The sequence below is a fragment of the Pseudonaja textilis genome, chromosome 17, assembly GCF_049901715.1.
Source record: "Pseudonaja textilis isolate UNSWEBS1 chromosome 17, rPseTex1.2, whole genome shotgun sequence".
NCBI classification, from domain to species: domain Eukaryota; kingdom Metazoa; phylum Chordata; class Lepidosauria; order Squamata; family Elapidae; genus Pseudonaja; species Pseudonaja textilis.
In genome coordinates, this window is record NC_142006.1 from 7,985,974 (window position 1) to 8,002,550 (window position 16,577).

The 16,577-nt window shown below is 44.8% G+C and overlaps 1 protein-coding gene across 3 annotated transcripts in view; it reads right to left on the reverse strand.

Moving 5' to 3' along the window:
• PBX3 (PBX homeobox 3) overlaps positions 1-16,577 on the reverse strand; it is a 128,754-nt gene that overhangs the window by 35,486 nt on the left and 76,691 nt on the right. The window lies entirely within an intron of this gene.

The following is a 16,577-nucleotide window of genomic DNA, read 5'->3' on the forward strand; positions in this document are numbered from 1 at the left end:
AGAGAAAGAAAGAAAGAAAGAAAGAAAGAAAGAAAGAAAGAAAGAAAGAAAGAAAGAAAGAAAGAAAGAAAGAAAGAAAGAGGGAGGGAGAAGCATCGGGAATCACAAGGCCTTAAAATCCCCCTGGGGGAAGAAGGGGAAAAAAGACCCCTTGAAATAACAAGGGGTCAGTTGGACGGTGCTGGTTGCTAGGCAACGGGAGCCACCAAACATCTCGATAACATTTAAGGCAGAAGAATAGATGGTGGGGAGGGAAGAAGCTGATGAATGAAGCCGCTTCGGTGGTAATGAGAGCAAGTACCCAAATGCATCTGTGTTGTTTAAAGGCCAAGAGAGACATTAGGCTCGCCGGGAGCTTCCCAAAGCAAAATAAAAAATAAAAATAAATAATAATAATCATAATAATAAAGAAAAGAAAAAAGGAAGAGAAGAAAAGAAAAGAAAAATCACGGCTTTCCTTCGTGAGAGGGAAGAAGCAAACCAGGACGGGCACTTCTCCAATGCGTCACCTCTTCGGCAGTTGGGGCACGAGTGCAGTTGAGCCCCAGATTAATGTTGCTAGGTGAGACAGTTGTTAAGTGAGTTTTGCTCCGTTTTACAACCTTTCTTGCCCCAGCTGGCTTTCATATCTAAGGTTGGACCAGAACTCACCGTCTCCTGGTTTCAAGCCGGATGGTTTAACCGCTAACCTTAACCCCATCGTCTTTCATAGTAACCCAATCACTCCAGGCAGTGCGCAGCCAAGAGGAATAACCATCTGTGTGTCTAAAAATTAATCCTTATTTGCTTTGGAAGGTAAAATAGGCTGGCATTTCTCCACCTTCCATCTGGAGTGTTGCTCGCCCACTGATGCTCCCTAACCATTCTCCAATAGTTTAGACACACCTCTATACCCAGAGGGGTGAAACACCCCCCAAAGGAATCAGAAATCACCACCTGCTATATACCTAAACTAGGATCACAGCAAAATATCCCTGGCAAATAGATGGTGAAGGCGTGGAGGTAGTGACAGGTTTTATTTTCCTGGGCTCCAAGATCACTGCAGATGGAGACTGCAGCCAAGAAATCCAAAGACGTTTGCTCCTGGGGAGGAAAGCTGTGGCAAATCTAGACAGGATACCAAAAAGCAGAGACATCCCCCTGCCAACAAAAGGGCATATAGTCAAGGCTGTGGTTTTCCCAGTGGCAATGCGTGGCTGGGAAAGTGGGACCATAAGGAAGGCTGAGCGCCAAAGAATGGAGGCCTTTGAACTCTGGGGCCAGAGGAGAAGGATCCTGCGAGCCCCTTGGACAGCAAGGCCATCCAACCGGTCAGTCCTAGAGGAGATCCACCCTGGCTGCTCTTTAGAAGGCCAGGTCCTGAAAAGGAAACTCAAAGACTTTGGCCAACACATGAGAAGGAAGGAAGGACTCCCTGGAGAAGAGCCTAGCGCTGGGAATGGTTGAGGAAGAAGGAAGAGAAGGAGGGGGCTGGATGGAGTCCCTGAAGCAGTTGGCGTGAGCTTCAATGGACTCCAGAAGATGGTAGAGGACAGGAAGGCCTGGAGGAACATTGTCCAGGGGGTCACAATGACTTCATGACTTCGCAACTAACAACAACAGGATCACAGCTTGTATGTATTTGGAGGTCTCCGTGGTGCTGAAATCGGTTGCTTTCTTTTGGGAAGTCCAACCATTTCCAGGTGGATTCCGTGGTTGTTGTTTTTCTTTAAGATGGATTCCCAAAACGGTTCCTACAGATCCCTTTCACATTCCAAAGAACCTGGTTCTGTCTTAGTCTTGTTTATTTAAAGAGTGCTGAGCATTTCGGCTCTTCCTTCGAGGATACATTACAGCTTACTCCTTTCTCCTGGCACCTCTGTGCATCCGCAGATTGGGAACAGGCTCCAGCTGTTCTTCTTCCCCACTGATCTCTGACTCTGAAGGCAGCCGATAACTGTCGGACAGTCCCGGCCCCATCTCTGCCTCTGACGCAGAGCCCTCGCCAGAGCCTCCCCAAAACTCCAGGACTGGCCCACGTTCCTCCCCAACCTCCTCACTGTCCGAGTCTGCTGCCAGCTTCATGGCCACCGGAGGGCTTAAATTAGCCTAAATAAATGGGGTTTTTATCAGGATAAAGGAGTCTGCTTTGTGATTTTGGGAAGCCTCGGTCAGAACACTTTGAGTATTACGGGCGACACACATAAACCCTCCAGATACCGAAGAGGAATGAAGTGATCTGGGAACCTGCAAGAACGAAACCAACAGCAACAGCCTCCCTCTTCTTGCCAATTAGCGGAATTCTGCAATTGGCAAAGGGTCACATCGCGTTAGTATCAATTAAGGTTCTTTTCATGGATCGCTCAAACCACTCGCTCACAGAGGCTTGGAAGGAAGGGGAGGAAAGAAGTCCAATCCAAGCCCATATTTCTAGGGCCCCAACCACTACACAGCTCTCCCCTCTGGGGTCTTTCCACGAGAAGGTTACCTAGGCAAGCGAAGGTTTGACCCGTTGCAAAGCACAACGTCAACTCAGCGCCTTTGTAAATTAGGTCTTTATCATTTCTATTTCACAGCCTATCATAATTAGTATGTCCACACTGAAAATATTACCTTGATTGTTACCCAACTAGGTAATATCTTCAGTGTGGACATACTAATGTCACGCATGGACCTGGGCATTTATGCCTGATAGAGACACACTTTTATAGGTCCCTTTCTAAGACACTTAGGGAACGGAACCATCCTGGAATTAGTTTGGTTTCTGTTCAGGAAAGAGTTTCCTACTCTGGACCCATGGAAAAGCAAAGCGGGGCGGGATACACCTTTAATCCTACACCCAACTCCCGGTAACCAAAGAGGGGGAAGAGGTTGCCTTCCTCCAGAGAGGGTCCTTCAAAAAAGAAGCTACTACCATCAGCTCTATGGTGTGAACTTGGGAGACACAGATGGAGAAAGCAAATAGTTAACTGGCTAAGTAGCCTAATTAAGAGTTGCCAATTTAATTAGAGCCAGGAATATTAATGCTCCTATTTTGGTGGGGAGGATATGGCAAACCAACACCCTTCCTTCTCTCTCTCTCTCTTTCTCTCTCTGTCTCTTTTCTTCTTTTTTCTAAAAAAGAGAGATGCTCTCTTCCCAGCCACCTCATTGGAGGCAAAGGAAGGGGGGGGGGGTTGAGAGGGACGCCTCCCCCTCTTCCCCCTCCCCCAAGCTCTTGCAAGCTGACACAACAACACTACCCAGGTTTGCAATGAAGAACTTGTCAGCAATCAAGCTAGCGGAAGCTAATTAGCTGGCAGGTTAATGAGTGTGATGGCTCTTGACAGTGCTTTGTTGCAAGCCTCAACTGTATTTAAACAATAAATGATTATTACTTAAATGCGGCAGCATCAGGAAGCTTGTAAACAATAAGGATTGGATTGGATCGGAAGCTGGGAGGAAGCCACAGGCTGGGCAAGAGAGATTTCCAGGGGTCCACTTGGATTCAAGTAGGACTTCAGCTTCTTAAAGGCCCCTCCTGAATGGACCTCAGGAAGGGTGGTGCTATCCTTAGTAAGATGCTGTCCCTTACTAAGGCCATATCTCTAGTACTGCATTCAATCTTGGTCGCCACACTATAAAAACGAGGTTGAGGCTCTAGAAAAAGTGCAGAGAAGAGCAACCAGGATGATGAGGGGACCGGAGACTAAAACATAGGAAGAACAGGAACTGGGCTTGGCTAGTCTAGTGAAGAGAAGGACCGGGGAGATAGGATAGCCATCTTCCAATGTTTGAGGGGCTGCCACGGAGAAGAGGAAGGGGGGGTCAAGCTATTCTCCAAAGCACCTTTGAAGGCCAGACAAGGAATAATGGATGGAAACTGATCCAGGAGAGATTATAAATAAGGATAAATTTTCTGATAAGGGGAAGGTAAGACTTGATAGGTAGACAAAAATGCCAGGCCCAGTCTGAACACCTGGCTGACTGTGCGATGAATAATAATAATAATATAAAGTTCCTTTTCTAATATGTCCAACCTTCCATCTTTAAGAGATATTTTGTTTAAAAATGGGGGGAAAGACTGAATAATAGAAAAGAGCTAGCTTTCTTTTGTAATCCCAAAAGGAGAGGTAACTTCGTCATTGTGTTTAGATTTGCTGTATAAAGGAAATCAGAAATCTGCCTTTTGTATTTTTTTTATTTCTTTCTAAACTTTTCCTTCCTTCCTTCCTTCCTTCCTTCTCCATCTCTTCTTCTTCTCCTCCTCCTCCTCCTCCTCCTCCTCCTCCTCCTCCTCCTCCTCCTCCTCCACCTTCTCCTTCTTCTCTTCTCTCTTGTCTACTTTGCTTGTTCTTCGTTTGCGTTCCTTTTTATGCTCTTGGCAAACATTTCAATTTAAAATAAATCATGTTTATTTATTTTTTTAAAAAAATAGCATTTCAAAAAGGGACTTCAGCTGAAGAATAAAGCTTGGGATACTAGCAACTGGCACCCAGGCTGAGCCGGGAAGAAAAACGCTCTTCACCCATCTCAAATTCGATGCTTTGTAGAGTGAGGGCGGGGAGCGAGGAGTGGGGGCAGGGGGACAGGGATTATTTATAGATATAGATATATATATTTTTACTACCCTTGTATATTGCAATGTTATTTCCTTTTTCTCACACAGTAGCAAAAGTCCATTTTCACAACCGCTATAAAGTGACATGTTCACAGCTAGTAAAACAGCTCCATAAATAGCTGAGCAAAACCCGAAAGCTCTCTTATATCCTTTTCCTCCATAAAAACCCGAAGTGAACCGGTGATTTTCCGTGGCGGTTTTGTAAGGAGACAGAAACATTATGAGCGCTCATACGTCCTGACTATCATTTGCCACAAGCAATATCTGTCAGTATTAAATAAAGCTGCATTATAAATGTAAACAAAACAGCCGCCATCTACCAAATGAGCTGTCCGCCATTGCTGGAGGCGGAAATTCAACCTTTCTTATTGACTTTGGCTCTTTATTTACCCTCCTCCATAGAAAGGCACTGATTTGCTGTCTCTCTCTCTTTCCTCCTCCTCTCTCTCTTTCTCTCTCTGTCTGTCTTTCTCTGTCTCTTTTTCCTTCCTTTCTTTTTCTCTCTCTCTCTCTCTCTCTTTCACTCTCTCTGTCTCTCTGTCTCTCTCTTTCTCTGTCTCTTTCTCTCTTTCACTCTCTGTCTCTGTCTCTCTTTCTCTCTGTGTCTCTTTCTCCTCTCTTTCTTTCTCTTTCTCTCTTTCACTCTCTCTTTTATTCTTTCTTTCTTTCTTTCTTTCTTTCTTTCTTTCTTTCTTTCTTTCTTTCTTTCTTTCTTTCTTTCTTTCTCCTCTCTCTCTCTTTTCCTCTCTATCTCGTTTGCTTCTCTGGGCCCCTGCATCACCCACACCAGCAAAGGCCAGTGATAAACAAGGGTTCAAATGGTGATCCCATTAGGGGGAGCGAAAGAGGGAGAGGGAGGGAGAGAGAAAGACAGAAATGAACCAACCAAAGACACATTGGAGGAATTTTGACGGAGAGGGGGATTTGAATTTTAAAACAGAAGACCCAAACAAAATTCATCGTAGGGAGATTTAAACGTGCACAATTAATTGGTGGGGAAAGAGAAACGAAGGGAGAGCTTGGGATCTCTGAAAGGGGGCTGGTGGTCTCTCTCTCTCTCTCTCTCTCTCTCTGTGTGTGTGTGTGTGTGTGTTGTGGTGTCTTTGTGCAGGCAACATAAGGGGGTGTCAGTTCTTTTGCAACGGATGCCGTGATGCCCCAGACGGAGGAAGGATTGGATTTGGAATGGGACTTGACTGTTGGAAAGGAAAGCATGGAGCTCGTTCTCCCAGGAATTGCTATGGGCTTGGGGCAGGAAGAAGTGAGTCCGTTGTGATGCGGACAGAAGAGGACAAGCGGGGATCAAATCTGGCTGTCATCAAAAGGAGAGAGAGGAGAGAGGAGAGGAAGAGAGAGAAAGAAAAGAGAGAGAGACAGAAAGAGAGAGGGAGAGAGAGATGGAAACTGGTCTGGGCATGATTGGGAGGTGTGTCTAGTCCACTGCATTGCTCAGAAGCAAGAGTTTTAAAGGCTGAAGTCGCTGTAAATAAGGTTTGCGTTCGATAGGCAGCCCTTAGTGGAATTCCTCCACAATGGCTTCTTAGCTCTTCTGCAATACAATGGCTTACCAGGAGTTCCTGGGTTCTGGTGTGCCTGCTTTCCCTGGCTCTACTCTGGCTTTCAGAGGAGAAATCTGACAGGGTGAAGCCGACATCTCTACCCCCAACAACAGAGTTATCCAAAGGAACCCTCCGACCTCGTGCAACATGCTAAGTCCTGGTTGGCAAAACACACAATGGATGTCTTTATTTAAAATACTAAGGAGGGATGAATAAATCAGATTATGAGTGTGTTGGTTCGGATGACCTGCTGGGCTTCACACAATAAGGCGGACAACTGCCCAACTGCCTCTGAGTCTAGACTGCCATTTTATGCAAATCCACAGTTCTAAGCATCTCCCCCAAAACTACATAGTGATGTCCCCCCACCTCAAAAAAATATTGAGGAAGGGAGGGTGCAGAGGAGATTAGTGCTGTTCATTGGAATCCCAAGTTATTATGATGAGGGGGAGGGGGAGAGAGAGATTATAGATTTAGAGATAGATAGATAGATAGATAGATAGATAGATAGATAGATAGATAGATAGACAGACAGACAGACAGACAGAGATTTAGAAAGCTGGAGATAGATAGATGATAGATTGAAAGAGAAAGAGAGAAAGATAGAGAGAGAGAGATGAGAGAGGTAATAGATTTAGAGATAGATAGAGACAGACAGACACAGACTCAGAAAGATGGAGATAGATAGATGATAGATTGAGAGAGAGAGAGAAAGATAGAAAGAGAGAGAAATGAGAGAGAAAGAGGTTGTCGATTTAGAGAGAGAAACAGAGAGATGAGAGATGTGATAGATTTTGAGAGAGAGACAGAGAGAGATGATAGATAGATAGATAGAGACAGACAGACATACATTTAGAAAGATGGAGATAGATAGATGATAGATTGAGAGAGAGAGAGAGAGAGAGAGAGAGAAGAGACAGAAGTGATAGATAGATAGATAGATAGATAGATAGATAGATAGATAGATAGAGATGATAGCCCAAATAAACTTGGAAACATCAACATGCCTCACTTTGACCAGACCCTCCAAAACAAAGCTAGAAATACAGAAATTCAACCCATTTTCAGGGCAACAAGAGAAGAAATAAGAACTAAACAGAAAGGGGGAGACGCGCCTGGGCACCTGTGTGCATCCAGAGGCAAATGAAACCTGAAATCCAGACATTAAACCCCCTCCAGTTGGCACCTAATACACAGGAACCTCTCCTCCTTCTCCTTTCACAGATGTAAGCATCGGTGCAGAAACACGGCCCTTTCGTGGAGGAGGCTATCAATTATCACAATTTGGTCCACGTGGCGGGATAAAGGGGCCCGTGGATCGGCTGGGCTTCTCTGCACAACCATCCCTGCCTACCAGTTTCTGATGTTTGCAAAAGAAAAAAGAAAAAAAAAAACCTGAGAGCGGGGGATTAAAAAGCCACCCTTAATTAATGCACCCAGTTGCCATTTAAATAAAGCTGCGCTCAGCAACCGCAGCCGGGGAAAAAAAAAAAAAAAGACCGGGTAGCTGTGAAGGAATCCCACGAGGATGCCCGTCACTCCGATGGGTCCCCGGAGTCCCCCCAAAAAACATCAGGATTATTGCTTGCACAAAGCAAACACGGCACGCGGTTCTCCTTCCCCACTCACCCATTCACCCACCCCAACTCTCGTCCAGCTCTCTAAATCATTTCAATTCCTATTTCCAAGTATAATTTAATCTTTTCCAGCGACACTTGATGCTTACTTCATCACGGCGTAATGACAGATTAAAAAGTTGTTGAATTAAATATTAAAAAGGACTTCAGGCAGTCCTGCATTTTTTTTTTTAACAGAATAACACAGATTGGAGATGAAATGAGAAGCCCAAATGCATATTTTATGCTGAAAAGAGGAAGGGGTGTGTGTGTGTGTGTACAGACACACATGCCCATTTATTTATTTTCCTATAGGCCACTTACTTTGTAATAAAACATAGGACAGCGTCGGTGTTCTATTATTATTGCTATTATTATTATTACTATTATTATTATTATTACTATTATTATTATTTTTATTATTACTATTTAGGCAAGGGAAGTAAGAGGCGGCATTGGAAGGTTCCTATCGCTGAAAACCAGCAGCGTGTAGCAAGGTTTAAGGTACCTGGGAAGGAAGGAAGGATTCTGAGTGTTCTTTCCAGATTATTTACATTTCTGTTCTTTTCCTCTGTCTTTCACTCACTCCTATTTAACACCCGAAATGCCAGGCAGTCACATTTGCACCTTGGAAAGCACACAATCCAACAGGCATTTAACCCAGTGTGTTGCCCCAAAGCGATACACAACTCAGGGAGCATTAAAAAAGCCAGAGGCATGAAACTTTCGCTGGTTGGGTGCACCGCCACAGGCTGTGCTTCGACAAAGTGATAGACAAAACCCGGCGAAAAGCTGAAAGTGGATCGACTTTTGTGCGTTGTTGGTTCTCCAGCTTCCCGGTGCCTCAAAAACAACAACTTGATATGAAAGTCCGTGCAGGGGACTTTCCGTTTCTTTGATTTGGAATCACCAGAGAGAAGCAAGAAGGAGCTCAGAATAACAGAATAAGGGAGTTGGAAGGGAACTTAAAGGTCTTCTAATCCAACCCGCTGCTTAGGCAGGAAACCTTATGCCATTTCATACAAAGGGTTGTCCAATGTCTTCTTAAAAACTTCCAGTGTTGGAGCATTCACAAATTTTGGAGGCAGGTTGACCCATCGATCAATTGTTCCAACTCCTTAATTCTAAATTGCTTCTTTCCTCGGTTAGTTTTCATCCATTGCTTCTTGTCCTGCCTTCTGAAGGTGCTTTGGAGAATAGCTTGACCCCTTCCTCTTCTTTGGGGCAGGTTCCTCAAATATTGGAAGACTGCTATCATGTCACCCTTGGTCCTTCTTATCATTAAACCAGACATACCCAGTTCCAGCAACCACTTTTTGTACGTTTGAGCCTCCAGTAACCTTAATTATCCTTGTTGCTCTTCTCTGCACTCTTTCTAGAGTCTCAACATCTTTTGGCAACCAACTTGGATGCGGTCGTCCAAGTGTGGCCTTATCAAGGCCTTATCAAGTGGTACTAAGGCTTCCCGCAATCTTGATTCTATCTTGTTTATGCATTGGCTCAAGTTGACCGTTTTTCCGGCCTTTCCCAAACCGAGTTTTGGAAAGTTCCCCCCTTCTCTTTAAAAAGAAAGGTTTTCCAGAATTCCATACCTCATTTCTTCTCTCCTTTCCTACCTAGAGATCCCCGGAGAGAAAAGAGGGAGAAAGTGGGTGCGCTGTTGTATAAGAAAGGAGAGAAGATGGCGCTTCACTAAGTATGAGTACTTCGACCCTCGAGTCTTCTCCAACCAACCCCGTCATGGAGCCAGTTTCTTCTAGTGGTGAACACGAGACACGACAGATCGAAGAGAGAAGCAACCTGGGATTAAGGAGAAATTTCCAAAGAGTGAAGACAATTAGCCAGTGGCACAGAAGTTGTGGGTTCTCCATCACTGGAGGCTTTTAAGAAGAGACTGGACAGTCCCTTGTCTGAGACGGTATAGGATCTTCTGCTTCAGCGGGGGGCTGGACTAGAAGACCTCCAAGGTCCCTTCCGGCTCAATTCTATTCTATAGTCGAACACACCAGGTAGAAAGCAGGAGGCCATGGACTCTAGTGTCTTAGTCATGAAAGCCATCTAGGTGACTTTGAGCCAATCCCCAGGAGACGGTGAGTTCTAGTCCTACCTGAAGCATGAAAGCCAGCCGGGTGACTTTGGGCCAGTCGGTCTCTCTCCCCGCACGGCCCAACCCAGGGTGGTCGTTGGGGAGAAAAACAGCCAGAGGAAGATGGGTGGGATAAGAGGCAGGACAGGGTCCGTTCCCGTCGGTGTGTCTGCCACAAAGGAGCCACACCGCAGAGACCGTGGCTTTCTTGCATTCACACCACAGCCCCAGTCCAGCAGACGGGAGTTAAGAGCCCGCTGATTAGCCAGCTTTTGAATAATTGGCCACCAAATGACATTTTTTTTCTCCTCTTTTTGTTTTGCTAGATGTGACAACTTCAGGCGTTCGATTTGCATAATTCGGAGCAAGTGAGGGGAGGCAGTTCCACGCTACACCTCCCCCCCCACACACACACATACACACACCACACACAAGTCTTGCTCAAAGGGGAATGTGTACTATTTCCCTGTAATTATGTTCTAAACTGTCAGGGAGGAGAGGCAGATATTAAGCAGGAGTAAAGGGTGGGGTACGGTGGGAGTTGTTCTGCAACAAACATGGGTGTCGGGTGGGAAGCAGAGTGGAAACAGAGTGGAAAAGAAACTCCGGCTACTTCTGGCCCTCCAGAGACCTGAAAACGTATCCGAAGCAGGTGAATTACAGGTAAGTCCTCGCCTTATGGCCACAGTGGAGCCCAATGTTCCTGCTGCTAAGCGAGACAAGTGAACACCAACCCAATCTCCTTTCCCCTAGAGGACAAGAATGGCAGACCACAAGTCTACAAGATGGCAAACCATGTCTCTCTCTCCCTCCGTCCCTCTCTCTCTCTCTCTATGTATCTCTTTCCCTCTCCCCTCCTCTCTTCCTCCCTCCCTCTCTCTATCTGTTTCTCTCTTTTCTTCCTCTCCCCTCCTCTTCCTCCCTCTTTCTCTCTCTCCCTCCTTCTCTCCGTCTCAGTCTCTCTATTTTCTTCCTCTTCCTCCCTCTTCCTCTCTCTCCCTCTTCTTCTCTCTCTCCCTCCCTCTCTGTCTCTATCTCTTTTCTCCCTCTCTCTCTCTCTGTGTCACTCTCCCTCCATCTCTTTCTGTTTCTCTCTTTGTCTCTCTTTCTATATCTCTGTCTCTCCCTCTTCCTCCCTCCCTCTCTGTCCCTCTCTCTCTCTCTCTCTCTCTCTCTGTCTCCTCTCTTTCTGTTCCTCCCCTCCCTTCTCCCTCTTTCTCTCTTTTCAGCCCCGTCAGAGAGTTCCTTCTCTTCATCTTGGCCACAGCTCGGCCACCATCTCTTACTCCCCCCTCTTCCCTTTCCATCCCGACTGCATAATTAATGCAAATGTCTTCGCCCCGGCTCTTCCACCAGTTTACTTTGGCTCTACACATAGCGGAATATTAACTAGGGAGAAAAGGCAGCTTCGCAACAGGGGTAGGGGGAAAAAAACAATCAGCCTGTCAGAGGCTCGCTCCAAATGCCAGCAGGGGGAAGAGAAAGAGAAAGAGAAAGAGAAAGAGAAAAAAAGAAAGAAAGAAAGAAAGAAAGAAAGAAAGAAAGAAAGAAAGAAAGAAAGAAAGAAAGAAAGAAAGAAAGAAAGCATGTAAGTGCCTTCGGGGCCATTTCATCAAGGTGACTGAAAACTCAACTACTGAAGAAAATCCAGGCTTACATTTATGAGCTGCTCGATATGCATTATTCATAATATATTCCTTCTCTTTTATACAGAGATACACCCCGCCGTTTTCTCGCTCCCTCACCCCATAATAAGAAAGCTGCCCTACACTGTAGGAACCAGATTCCAACACACAGAGAGAGAGAGAGAGAGAGAGAGAAAGAGAGGGGGAGAGAGGGAGAGAGAAAAAGAGAGAGAAAGAGAGGGAGAGAGAGAGAGAGAGAGAGAAAGAGAGAGAGAGAAAAAGAGAGAGAGAGACAATGGGGGGGAAGAAGAAATAAGTCTCTAATTTTGGTTTCATCCAGCAAATACAGCAAATACAGCATATTAAAGCTTTCTTTCTTTCTTTCTTTCTTTCTTTCTTTCTTTCTTTCTTTCTTTCTTTCTTTCTTTCTTCTTCTTCTTCCTTTTTTTTAATCTCACCAAAGATCTTCCCTTCCTGTGATCCAAGCCGCAGAAAATGTGTCTTCGGAGAAGGCACGGATTTACCCATCTTGCGCCAAAGGAGGCTGATAAATTTTAGCTATAAGCACAGGCACATCCTCGACTTACAACAGTCCGTTTAGGGGCCGTTTGAAGTTAGGGCGGCACCAGAAAAAACAAAAAAACCTCCCACATTTTTCAGATTTATGACCATGGCAGACCATCTCCGTGCTCACCGATCAAAATCCGGAGGCTTGGCAGCTGATTCATGTTTAGGGCGGTTGAGCGATTTCCCTCCCCACCTCCCTTTTTGACACCTTCTGACCAGCAACGTCAACGGGGAAGCCCAGAGTTCACAACTGGACAAAAATGCAATGATCTCCTTCACAACGCTGGCAAGAAAAAGTTGTAAAACGGGGCAAATTCACCCAACCGATGTTTCAATCATTACTTCGTTCCATCTAGAGACTCCAGGTGCAGGGTAACATGTCCTTGACTGTATGAGAAAGGATTGTTGTTCTGGCTAAGCTTCCATTGCTCTTCGAAATCCCCCCTGCCAAATCCACAGGCACTGAATCTGGCAGCCCAGAATCTTCAAAGGAAAATGGCTTCCCAGCTGACCGTTTCGCTTCTCATCCGAGAAGCTTCTTCAGTTTCCCCACCATCCAGTCGGAGAGCCGAAGAAGCTCGTTGGACGAGAAGCGAAATGTCTTCGAAGAACAAGCAGGAAGCCCCATTGCCTCTTGAAAAAAGCACCTTGGGGACAAACACCCAGGACCCGGATGGCTGAGAAGCGCCATAAACATTCAGAGTGTAGAATATATTCAGCCAATATTGAACATTGAACAAGAAGGCGTCCACCAGATTAGAGATTCGTCGGCACAGACGGCATAACTGTGGCTTTGTGGCTTTTCATTTCGGCACGACGCTAACAGGGCATTAATATTGTCACTTTCAACCTTGGGATCAGTACACATCAGAGGGGTGAAAGAGAGAGGCGGGGGGAGAAAGAGGGAGAGAATTCCCCCAGTGAAACGAGTGCAAAACAGGAGCCTTATTGATTTTCTTCTTGATAGACTGCTATTAAAACTGGCAAACAGGCCGACCTTGTGTGCAAGAGAAGAGGGGTGTACAGCAGAACACCCGACATAAAAGTTGGAAAAGGAAGGAAGGAAGGAAGGAAGGAAGGAAGGAAGGAAGGAAAGAAAGAAAGAAAGAAAGAAAGAAAGAAAGAAAGAAAGAAAGAAAGAAAGAAAGAAAGCCACCGCTCTTGAACAGCTGGGCTGAAACCCCAGCCTCCCCCAGCCCCTTAAAAAAAAATGTTGACCCAGAAGCCATCATTTATTTTAAATTGGCAACTACAATTTAACAAGCTACACTAACAAACAATCAGCCTAGCTTGCACCTTTCCATAGCCATCAATTAAGACGGGGAGTTACATGAGGCACAAGCAAATTGCAAAAACCCAGGAACCCTTTGCTACGAAGCCCACTGTTTGCAAAACAACCCCACACAAAACAAAACAGCAACAACAACAAAAATTACTTTCTCCCCCTTGCCCCCCCTCCCGTAGAAATCAAAAGATGGAGTTAAAATGCTTGAAATCCCATTTGCCAGAAATGGTAGGTTGATGATGGAGGTGCCTTCTCTTTGCAGGGGGAAAAAAAATAAAAGAGTATAAATATCATTTTTTTTTCCAAGCAAAAATAAAACCTCAATCCTTGAGATGTGGGATACAGATATGGACTGAAGAGACCACAAGGAAAATATAAGCCAAATTTAAAAGCCATCTATATAGCAATATTGGACTTTAAAAAAAATATTTAGGCAGAAGGTTACTTTCAAGGAGGAGAGGAAGAGTTGGAGATGGCTAACGTAGAATAAAACCCAAAATTTGTTTGAAGTGCTATTGTGATTTAAAGAGGGGGGAAAAGTATTATGAAAAAAAAGGGAGGGCGAACTTTCTTCACTGAAGCAAAGGAGCTTACAAAATTAGGGGTGTAAACCTGAACATCCCTTTTCTCAATACTTCTAAAACGTTTTGATTTATTTAATCAAGTGAACTAGGTGAAGAGAGGAAAGTTGCATTTTAAAAAATGACTATCAGACGTGGAAGCAAACAAACAACCCTTAAAAACTATTTCCCCCATCTTCAAAGGGAATTTTTGGGAAGATTGAAAGTACAGCCAAGTTAATCGGTTTGGAAGTCTGGAAATGGAGATGGTTTGTTTTTTAAAAAAATAAAAATAAACGCAAAGGAGATGATAAAACAGAACTGCTTGCGAAACGGAATCCTCTATTTCTCCTTGTTCCTAGCACAAAATTCTCTATTCCGTTGGGAAGGGAAAGAAAAAAAAAAAAACCCAGTTCAGAGCTATTTTCCTCTCTTCTGTCCTTCTCTTCGCATTTGCCTAAAGGCTGTGAACTAAATTACACTCCCAAGTAAATGACTGTAATTTACCTACTGAATTCCCTTGTTTGAAAAAAGGAACACACAATGCATTCCTGCGTTCCCTCGGATCAAATTTACCATTCTACATGTCAAGAACAATCCAGAGGCAGTAATTTGAAACGGTTCGAACCTTCAAATAAGGGGAAATTAGAAATGTTTTGAGCGCCTGGCATTTCCAGCCAGAAGATAAAAGAACCTGATAAAAGAAGAGAGAGAGAGAGAGAGAGAGAGAGAGAGAGAAATATCCTGTAAGCATTCAATTCCTTCTGCTTTAAGATTTATAAACAGGGCATTAAATGCACCAGCTAAGTCGTGGCCTGTGAGAAACTAAGGGAGAGTGGAGAAGGGTATTAAAAGTGAAAACAGGACAATATTTATGGTGCCTGTGAAGTGTTTATTGGGGGAAAAGGCAGAATAAGAGAGAGAGAAAGAGAGAGAGAGAGAGAAGGGGATGTGATAAAAATGCAGATGGAAAGCTGCCCCCAGCCCACTTGCAAGATTTCAGGATTCAAACTTTGCAACTACGAAAGGATCTTCCTTTCTCGTTTTTCAAGCCAGCAACTTCTGATATAAAGTCAAACGCAAAGAGCCAGTAACTGCTTAAAATAGATAATAAAGACCATTAAAGACAACAACCAAACCCAGAGTCCCTTGTGATGGAGATCTAGCACCAAAAAAACCCCCAACTACCCTCTCCCATAACCTCTGAGTAATGACTAGCAGGAGTTATCTCCTCCCCTTCTCTGACATTAAGACGTTGTCAAACCCTTCCAGCTAAGCACCTTCCGAAAATCATCCAGTGAGCACGCATTCTGCTCAGCCTAAAAGCCACCTCTCACACTGGCCGAAAGGGCAATAAATCTTCATTATCCTAAATAAAATTACAGTCCTTTAAACGTATCCGGAGAGAAGGTTATTTCCACCACCCCCCTCCTCCTCCTCCTCCTCCTAAACAACCACCTTAGCAAGTAATGGGAAGCAATATGGTGGCACTTCTGTCGCAGTAGGAAGTCTGTTTAAACTGTCGCCCTGCCAGCAAACCAATTCTACATATTAAAATGAATGGATTGGTGATTTCGGAGGAAAGAGACGGTGGGTGGGAGGAAATGCTTCAAAATCATTTATAAAATCAAGGGTGTTATGAAGATAGTGGGATTTATTTTTTGTTCTCGGGCAGGGGACCAACCCGTGGTGGCGCATCCAAACATCTCCCTCTCTCTCTCTCACCCTCTGCCACCATTTCTGCTTTCAAGCAGTGGGTTATGCGTGCGTTTCAAAATTTCCGCAACCGGTACGTGAAAACCGGTCCGAACCGGCTGAAATACCACCTCTGCTTTCAGCCGAAGTCATCCATCCATACCAGTAAATTAAAACATTGATTTTCGAGCCCGGGCAAGCGACGTTTTATCATGCCCGTCTTCGGAAATGTCGGTCTGCAAAAGAGGTCACGGGACTCTCTCTGTCTCCAAATGTTTTGACGCAGAGGGAAGGCCCAGGTTCTTGACAAGCCAACTGAGATGCTGAAACACCCCCACACACCCCCACGGTCTTCTCTTCACTCTTGGGTCTCACCAATTCCAGGGGGTGTTATCTCCTCCCCTTCTCTGACGTTAAGACCTTGTCACACCCTTCCAGCTAAGCACCCTTGGAGTCACCCAAGTCGCATGCTGCACATTGCAGGTGCGTTTTGCTTTGAAATGCAAAATCTGGACATGGCACAACTGAAAACCTGGGAGTCCATATCTCTGACAGATAATTTGCAAGATGGTGAGGAGAGAGAGAGAGAAAGTTAAAAGGATCGGGACCAAAGGAGCTTTGTAACTGAAGGTGCTTTTTCAAGAGAAAGTTCTAAAGAAGAGAATATTTGTCGCTCAGAGTTGAAGTTGAAGGGTCTTTGGTGCTTTCTGAGCTTGGTTGTTTCATTGCCCAACTAGGTTGCGTCAACAGTGCTGGAAAGGCAAACCGCACTCATTTCTAGCGCTGATGACATTACCTAGTTGGGTCGTGAAATGTCTGCAAGAAAAAGAAAAAAAAAACAGCTCCAAGGGCACCAAAGACCCCGCAAAGTTCTTTAGAAGGTGGGCTTCAAAAATAAGGACCTTCTGTCCAAAATATTCATGAGTCTGTACACAAATACATTCCCATGCGTGATATTAGTTCCCAAGTCACACCAAGCCTAGTACGGCTGGTATGGAATGTGCT